An 8,015-nucleotide genomic window follows, 5' to 3' on the forward strand; every position below is an offset into this window, starting at 1 on the left:
GAGCCCCTTTTGGGCCGGGCCCCCCAAATTTACAACTATAGTTTTTTTTTTTGGGTTACCCCAAGGGTTCTAAAAAAAAATTTAAAGATTCTTTTAATTTTTTTGGGGTTAAAGGCCCCCATTGGAATCTCGGGGTGGTTTAAATGCCCCCCACCACACTAATTGGGTATTGGGGAAAAAAGGCAAATGGCCCCTGCTGGGAAAATTCCCTTAAAAAAAAATTGCCGTTTTCCCTATTTTCTTAAATGGAAACTCAAGGGTTCTCAAGAATTTTGGTCCTTTAAGGGGTTGTAAACCTTTAACCCCCGGGGGGTTTCCAAATCTGCCTTCCGAACTTTAATTTTGGGAATTGGGGGGCAAACAAACAAAGGGGAACCCCTTTCAATTAAGGTTTTTAAAAAAAGTGAAAAACCAAACCCAAAAGGAGAAAAATCTTATTTTCACCAACCCGGGGGGGTATTTCCCATATAAGGATCTTAAAAAGCCGGGGTTTAGCAAATTTCAAAATTAAGGGGCTTTTGTCCCTTTTAAAATACCAAACCGTTTTTTTGACAATCTCGGCTTCCCCTTAAAAAGGAAGGGCCTCCATTTGGCAAAAAGCCTTGGGGGTCCCGTCTTGGTTGATGGATTTAAAAAAAGTTTAAAAAAAAAACTCCAAAAATTTTTTATTTCGGGGGAGTTTGGCAAAATAAAACCCGGAAGGGTTTTGCCAAATTCAAAGGGCCAACCTAAAAATATTTAGATTCCCAAAAACTTTTTTTTACAAAATTTGAAACTGATTTTTAGTTTTGAAAACATCCAAGAAAATTTTTCCTCCCTTTTTTGGTTTTTTCCCCCCGGGAAAAACTTTCTTTTCATTGTCCCCCTGGTAACCATTCTTTTCCGGTAAAAAACATTTTACAGAAATTAATTTTTTTGAAAAATTTGGTTTGAAAAAAAAGTTCCTTTAAAGAAAAAGTTGGGATTTCCAAAATTTCCCCCAGAGGGTTCTATTTTTTAAAAAAAAGAATGGTAACCAAAACCAGTTGCCAATCCCCTTAAAAAAACTTTTTTGAAAGAATTACCCCTATTTCCTTTGGGTAGAAAAAAAAAAACAATTTTTTGGGAAATAAAAAACTTTTTTTTTTGGGGTTGGGAATAGATTTAATATTTTTCCAAGGCCAAAATACAAAAAAAAAAAATTTTTTTTTGTGGGGTTTTTGTTTAAAAAAACTGTGGTTGTTTTTTGTTTGGGGGTTTTTGTGGGGGTTTGGGTTGGGGGGTTTTTGGTTGTTTTTTGGTTTTTGTTTGGCGTGTGTTTGTGTGTTTTGTGGGGTGTGTGTGGGGTGTGTGTGTGTGTGTGGGGGTGGGTGGGGGTGTTGTGTGGTGTGGGGGGGGGGGTTTGGGGTGGGGTGTGGGGTGGTGGTTTTTATATAAATATAATATATAATTATTTTACTATTATATAATTTATAAGTGTGTGTGTGTGTGTGTGTGTGTGTGTGTGTGGTGGGGTATGTATATTTATATTTTATTTTTTTAATTATATTATATGGGGTGTGTGTGTTGTTTGTGTGTGTGTTTTGGGGGTGTGTGGGTGGGTGTGGTGTGGGTTAAAATATATATTTTAAAAATATTTTATATATATATTTTATATAAAATTTTGTTTTAAAAATTATGATATATATAAAAAATTATTTTATTATTTTTATATATTTTAAATGTATTAAAAAAAAAAATATATTATTAAATAATTTTTTATATTAAAAAAAATTTTTATATATAATATATATTATATATTTTTATAAATATACATTTCACACAAAACCCCAAAAACACACACTAAACACATAACCCACACACACACACACACCCCACACACCCCACCCCACCCACACACACACATATAGGATGTGGATAATTCTATTTTTTGTTTTCCAGTGGACCCGTGGTGGTTACCCGCGGATCCAAAATCCCAAATAAAACCAACCCCCTCAGCGGTGCCCACTCACATACAACCATAAACCCTAACTAGGGCAGTCCCCCTGTGTTCTTATTTCTGCGTGTTTTTCAACTCTTTGAAATAAAGAGTGAAATTTTTTTTTAACAAAATAAAAATACCCCCGCAAACCCAAAGTAATTGGGTTTTTATACCCTACACGTTTATTGGGGGGCAGGGTGGCGCTGCATCCTTTCCCGGGTCGCAGGGATGAAAAGCAAAACTTCGCAGAAATCCGCAAGAATGGCTAAAAAAAAAAAAAAAAAAAAAAAAAAAAACGTTTAAATACACTTTTGGGCCCCCTTTTTTTTTTTCCTTCCCCTTTTCCCATACATGGTTTAAGCCCTTGTTTTTTTTTGTGGGTTAAAAGGTTTCTAATGGGCAGCCCAAAAGGGCATGTTTTTCACCTCAGATTCCATTTCCGGGGTGATCGAGTATGAATCAATAAACATGAAAATCGGGGGTTGTTTTTTTAAGTAAGAATTTTTTTTTCTCGGGTTTTTTGAGAATTTTAAAATTTTTTCATCTGCAACGAATTTAACGCGTTTTTGATTTTTTCTTATCACAAAAATCATTTTCATTTTTCCTCACCCCCCCCCCACCCACCGTACCTTTTTTTCACTTTGGGGCACTTTTGGGAAAAGAAAAGGTTTTCCCATCTTGGGCCCGACCCCCCCACTTTCTCTTTTCCCGGTCGGTGGCCGGGCTTTTGGAAAAGGGTCTGATGACCCTGTGGGTTTTCCCTTTTATTTGGGTTTCTATTTTATTGACGCCCTTGGGGAAATTTAAACCTAGCATTTTTTACATTGCTTTGGGGGGACACGTTCTAGCGCCCGAACGGGGCTTTTAAAGGGAAAATTTCATTTAAAATTTATTATTTTTAATTTTAGCGTACGATCTTCCCCCATTCATAGTGCACGAATTGCCTGAAAATTTTCCCCCGGGGGGTTTCGTAAACGCCCAAAAGATCTGGGGCCCGTTGTTCCCAAAATAGGGGACAAAAAAACCAAAGTTTTTCGTTCCCCCCCCCCACCTTTTAGTCGGTGGGGCCTGCGGTTTTGTCCCTTTAAATTTAAAGTAGGATACGGTTTAAGCAGAATTTATTTTCTGCTTTTTTAATCACATCTTTCTCACCCTCTTGAAGTCGCTTTCAGGGTTTTGGGTATACCCCAAGCGTTTTTGTGATTCGGGGAAAATTTTAACCCTTTTAATTTAAATTTGCAAAAACGCCCCTCAAACACAGAAGGAAAGCATTATTTTTTTCCCTGGCTCGAGTCCCTTTTAATAAAATAGGGGGATTTGGGGATTTTGGAAACCCCCTTTTTTTTTTAAAGCTGGCATGCCCAGCAGTAGTACCTCGGCAGTTTTAGATTTCTGGGCCCCCAGAAGATTTTTTCTTTTTAAATAGCTTGCGAATATTTTTTCATGGGCACTATTTATTCCCGCGACATTTTGTCAAATATCATTTAAAAGTTTTAATTCAAAAGTGGTAGGGTTTAAAAAATTTTTAAAAAGCCAAACACTGCTAAAATTTTCTTTAGTTTTGTATTTTGTGAAAAGTTAAAATTTTGTGTTTTGTGATTCATTCTCTGTGTGAGGTTTACTCTCGCTTTTCCCCTTTCATTCACCCCTAGTTGTCACTCCAAAACACTCACACCCTTTTCATTAAGGGGTTTGGTTTCTGTCTTAGTGTCGGCATTAAAATTTATCATCTTTTCTCTTTAGCCTGCAATTTTGCTGTCGCCTTTTCTGTGTACAAGTTTTCATCTATTTTTGTCTTTTGTGGACGACTGGGGTTTTTAAGTAAATCCTCGGGGGATTTCCGATGTCATTCCTTTATCTACTCTCATATCTATCAGAGGCCGGTTGGGGATTTTAACCAGGGCCATGCGGGGCCGTACTGAAAGTCTCCCTCTTTTTTATTTTTTTCTTTTCCCTTTTTGAAAGTAAAACAAGAAATAAAAAAAAAAACGAAAAAAAAAATTTAAAAAACCAACATTAAAAAACCCCAATTTTTTATGAAATAAACCCCGGGTATGTTGGGGGTTTAAAACCCCCCTCTTCTTGTTGCCCTTTTTTTTTCTCTTACTCTGGCCCCCTTATGTGTATGATTGGTTCCCCTATTGCCGTCGGACCGGGCAAGGCCCCCGAAGGGAACCTGCCCACGTTCCGGTCACCTTTGGGGTGCCGTGGGAAGGACGGCCCTCGAAGGGTCCCATGGCCCGGAAACCCAAAATTTTCGTCAAAAAGGGGGTTTTGGGGCCCTCCCCGTGTAAATTTGGGTGGTTCGTTTCCTGCCGGAAATCCCCGTAGATCCAGCCCCTCCCGCCGCAGGTACCAGTCGCCCCAGGATGCTGTTTCATAGGCGATTTCCGGGGACGCCCCGCAGAAAAACCGGGGAAACTCCAGGAGCCGAAACGCAGGTATCAGCCACCCCCAGATTTCCCCCCCTACCCCGAAAGGCCATAGATCCGGTAAGAAGATTACGAGGGAAAGTTTTGGGGCGGAAAGGAAACCCGGACGAGGGGGGCCGCCCCATTAGGCCTGGACGAGGACTACGAGGAAAGGGCTTTAAAAGAAACCCAAGTCAAAGGGGTAGACCCCGGGGCGAAAACTTTCGGGACGTTGGAATTTTAGGACAGACAGATTTTCACCAAGGACCCGGAGGGTGAGGGCGCAGGGAAAGAGGGAGCCACGAAAAATGCACCGGCCCACGCACAGAACGAGATGACCAGCCAAAGTTAGGTCACCTTTGAAGGTGCCTCGGGGGGGAGGGCCCAGTAGGTGGCCAAAACAATATAGGTTTGGATAATTCTATTTCGTTAGAGGGTGGAAATTCTATTTCTTTTTAGAGTATGTGGAAATTCCCATTTCTTTAGAGGATGTGGATAATTTATTTCCCGTTTTGAAAGGATGTTTGGGTAATTTCCCATTTTCCCGTTTTCCAAATGGAAAACCCCGTGGCTGGGGACCACGTGGATCCAAAGGGCCCAAAAAAGAAACCAAAACCCCTCAGCGAGGGGTTGGGCACACATCTTAAAAATCCAACCCCCTTTGGGCTGGGGGTTTTTGGGGTTAAGGTCAGTCTTTCCCCCTTCCTCCGGGGAGTGGCTTTTGGGGGGCATAAACCCCCCATACCCATAACTAGACATGTCTCGTGTGTTCTTTACTTCGTGTGTCAATTTAGAAATAAAAAGGGGGGCCCTTAACAAGTATAACTACCCCTGAAACCAAAGTAAATTTGGGTTTTAAAACCGTTCCACGCCACACACAAACACCACACACACATATATATAAAACAATAACCCTTTTTACATACATACAACACCCACCCCACACACACATGCACACATAGTATAAAAAATTTTATGTAAAGTGTTATATATTAATATGATATAATATATATATATATTATATATTTTAATAAATATAGTAATATAAAAAATTATAAAATAAATATAAAAATTTTAAAAATATATAATTTTATATAAAATATAATATTAATATAAAGTATAAATATAATTTTATATATAATTTTATATTATATAATATATATTTTAAAAACCCCCTACATAATTGTTGTGGGAAAATATATTTATATAAAAAATATATATATTGTATTATGTAGGGATATATATATATATTAAAATTATATTTTATATTTTATATATATATTTATATATTATATATATTACACCTCTAGTTTTTATATATACACCCCAACCCTACATATATACACAAATATACTGGAAAAATATATAATATATATTAAAAATATTATATAATTTATATATATAAAATATAATATTAAAAATATATAAATTAAAATATAAATTTAAAATATATATATATATATATATATTATATACATATACATATATGTATGTGTATATATATATATATATATTTGTATGTATGTATGTATATATATATATATATATATATATATATATATATATATATATATATACACCTCTAGTTTTGTCAAAAGGGGCCATCTTTAGGACTTAAGGACCCAATTGTATTTGTCTCTATGTGTTAGTAGCTTTGTATCTCTTTTGAAATATCAACTTCAGTGTATCTGATACATCATAGTAACGTATCTACAATTTCTATATAACTTATGAGACCTAATTCAAAATTTACCAATTAGAAAAATACATAAAATGAAATGTATTCTCCACACATATACTTACTGGGGAAGAGATGACTTCGCAAACTTCATAGGGATGGTTTTCCTTGACCATTGCTGTCAATTCTTCCAAACGAGAGGACCGTGTCTTAATAATCTGTAATACAGAAACTACTGCCTTACAAAATACTTTTTATGCGCAATAAAATACAATCATATCCTGTCCCATCCAGTGAATGGCTAGAACCCCCTACAGTATACAATTTACAAAAAAGTATAAAAATATTAGATATAAAATACCAAACAATGTTTTATGAAATTTATATATGCTTACCATTAGGACTTCAGGGTCCTCATTAATTTCTTCTTTCCATTCGTAACTGCAACAAAAAATAAATCTATATTTCAAGTATAAAATAATAGTAAAAACATCATTCATTGAGAAAATGTGTTCACTGTAGTATTATTTTGAGAAAAGTCTGCATAATGATGGCTCCACAAGTGCTTAGCTACAATGGAATCAATTAGTGGCCTTATGACCTCGCCTGAATTCACCTTTCCTAGAGTATCTGTTTTTTTTTCTTACTAATACTATCAATATCAATGCTGCTGTTATTATAACATACAATATAATTACTATAATATTACTGATATTACTAACAGCAATACAAGATATCAGAAAATCAAGGAAAAGGGTTCACAGATGAGATAGATAGTACACACACACACAAATACACACACAGATATATATACATATATATATATATATATACATATATATATATATATATATATATATATATATATATATATACATATATACATATATACATATATATATATATATATATATATATATATATATGTATATTTATATATACATATATATGTGTGTGTGTGTGTGAACATGGTGTCCCATTAATTTTCATACACAGTAATATAAATGTTTTTAAATATATATATATATATATATATATATATATATATATATATATATATATATATATATATACACACTTTCCGGGTAGGCGCTTGGAACATCCGGTCCTTGCGGCAGGATGAGCGGTTACCTCTGCTATCGCGGGAATTGAAGCGACTGGGAGTTGAGGTGGCTGCCCTCTCAGAGGTGAGAAGACCTGGTAGCGGCACGATCAGTGTGGGTGGTTACACCTACTACTGGTCGGGCCGCAGCGATGGTCACCACCTCCAGGGTGTAGCCATAGCCATCTGCAGTCGACTTCAGCCCGCGGTAGTCGAAGTGACACCGGTTGATAAGCATATTATGGCTTTGAGACTGAAGCATGCTTTTGGCTTCTTGTCTCTTATTGCTGTATACACTCCTACCGATGTACATAAAATCGATGTGAAAGAGGCGTTCTATGCCAAACTCGCATCTGTGGCAGACGATTGCTCCTGGCGAGATATTCGCATTGTTCTGGGCGACTTCAATGCGGTATCCGGCTGTGACCGAGCTGGTTACGAGATGTCTGTCGGCCCCCATGGCTCGGGAGCTGATCCCAGCAGCGAGAATAGCCGCCTTCTCCAGGACTTTGCTAGGTCCCAGAAAATGAGGATCTCTGGCTCCTGGTATCAGCGCTCCAACCCGCACCGCTGGACTTGGTACAGCGATATGGGTACAGTGGCCAAGGAGATCGACCACATTCTTGTTAGTACGCGATGGAGGATCTTCGAGAAGTGCAGGGTTTACCGGAGTGCCGAGTTCTGTGGCACCGACATAGGCTGATTGTGGCTACCATGCGGGTCCACTTCAAAATTACCCGTCCCTCCAGTGGTCACCCTAAGGTGTTTCACTTGGACAGACTAAGGGAGGAGGAGTGTGCCCGTGGGTTCACCATGGCAGTCTCTGACCGATTCACAGAACCCAGCAACCTGACGGAGCTTTAA

Source organism: Penaeus monodon, chromosome 41 (genome assembly GCF_015228065.2).
Source record: "Penaeus monodon isolate SGIC_2016 chromosome 41, NSTDA_Pmon_1, whole genome shotgun sequence".
In the NCBI taxonomy this organism is placed as follows: domain Eukaryota; kingdom Metazoa; phylum Arthropoda; class Malacostraca; order Decapoda; family Penaeidae; genus Penaeus; species Penaeus monodon.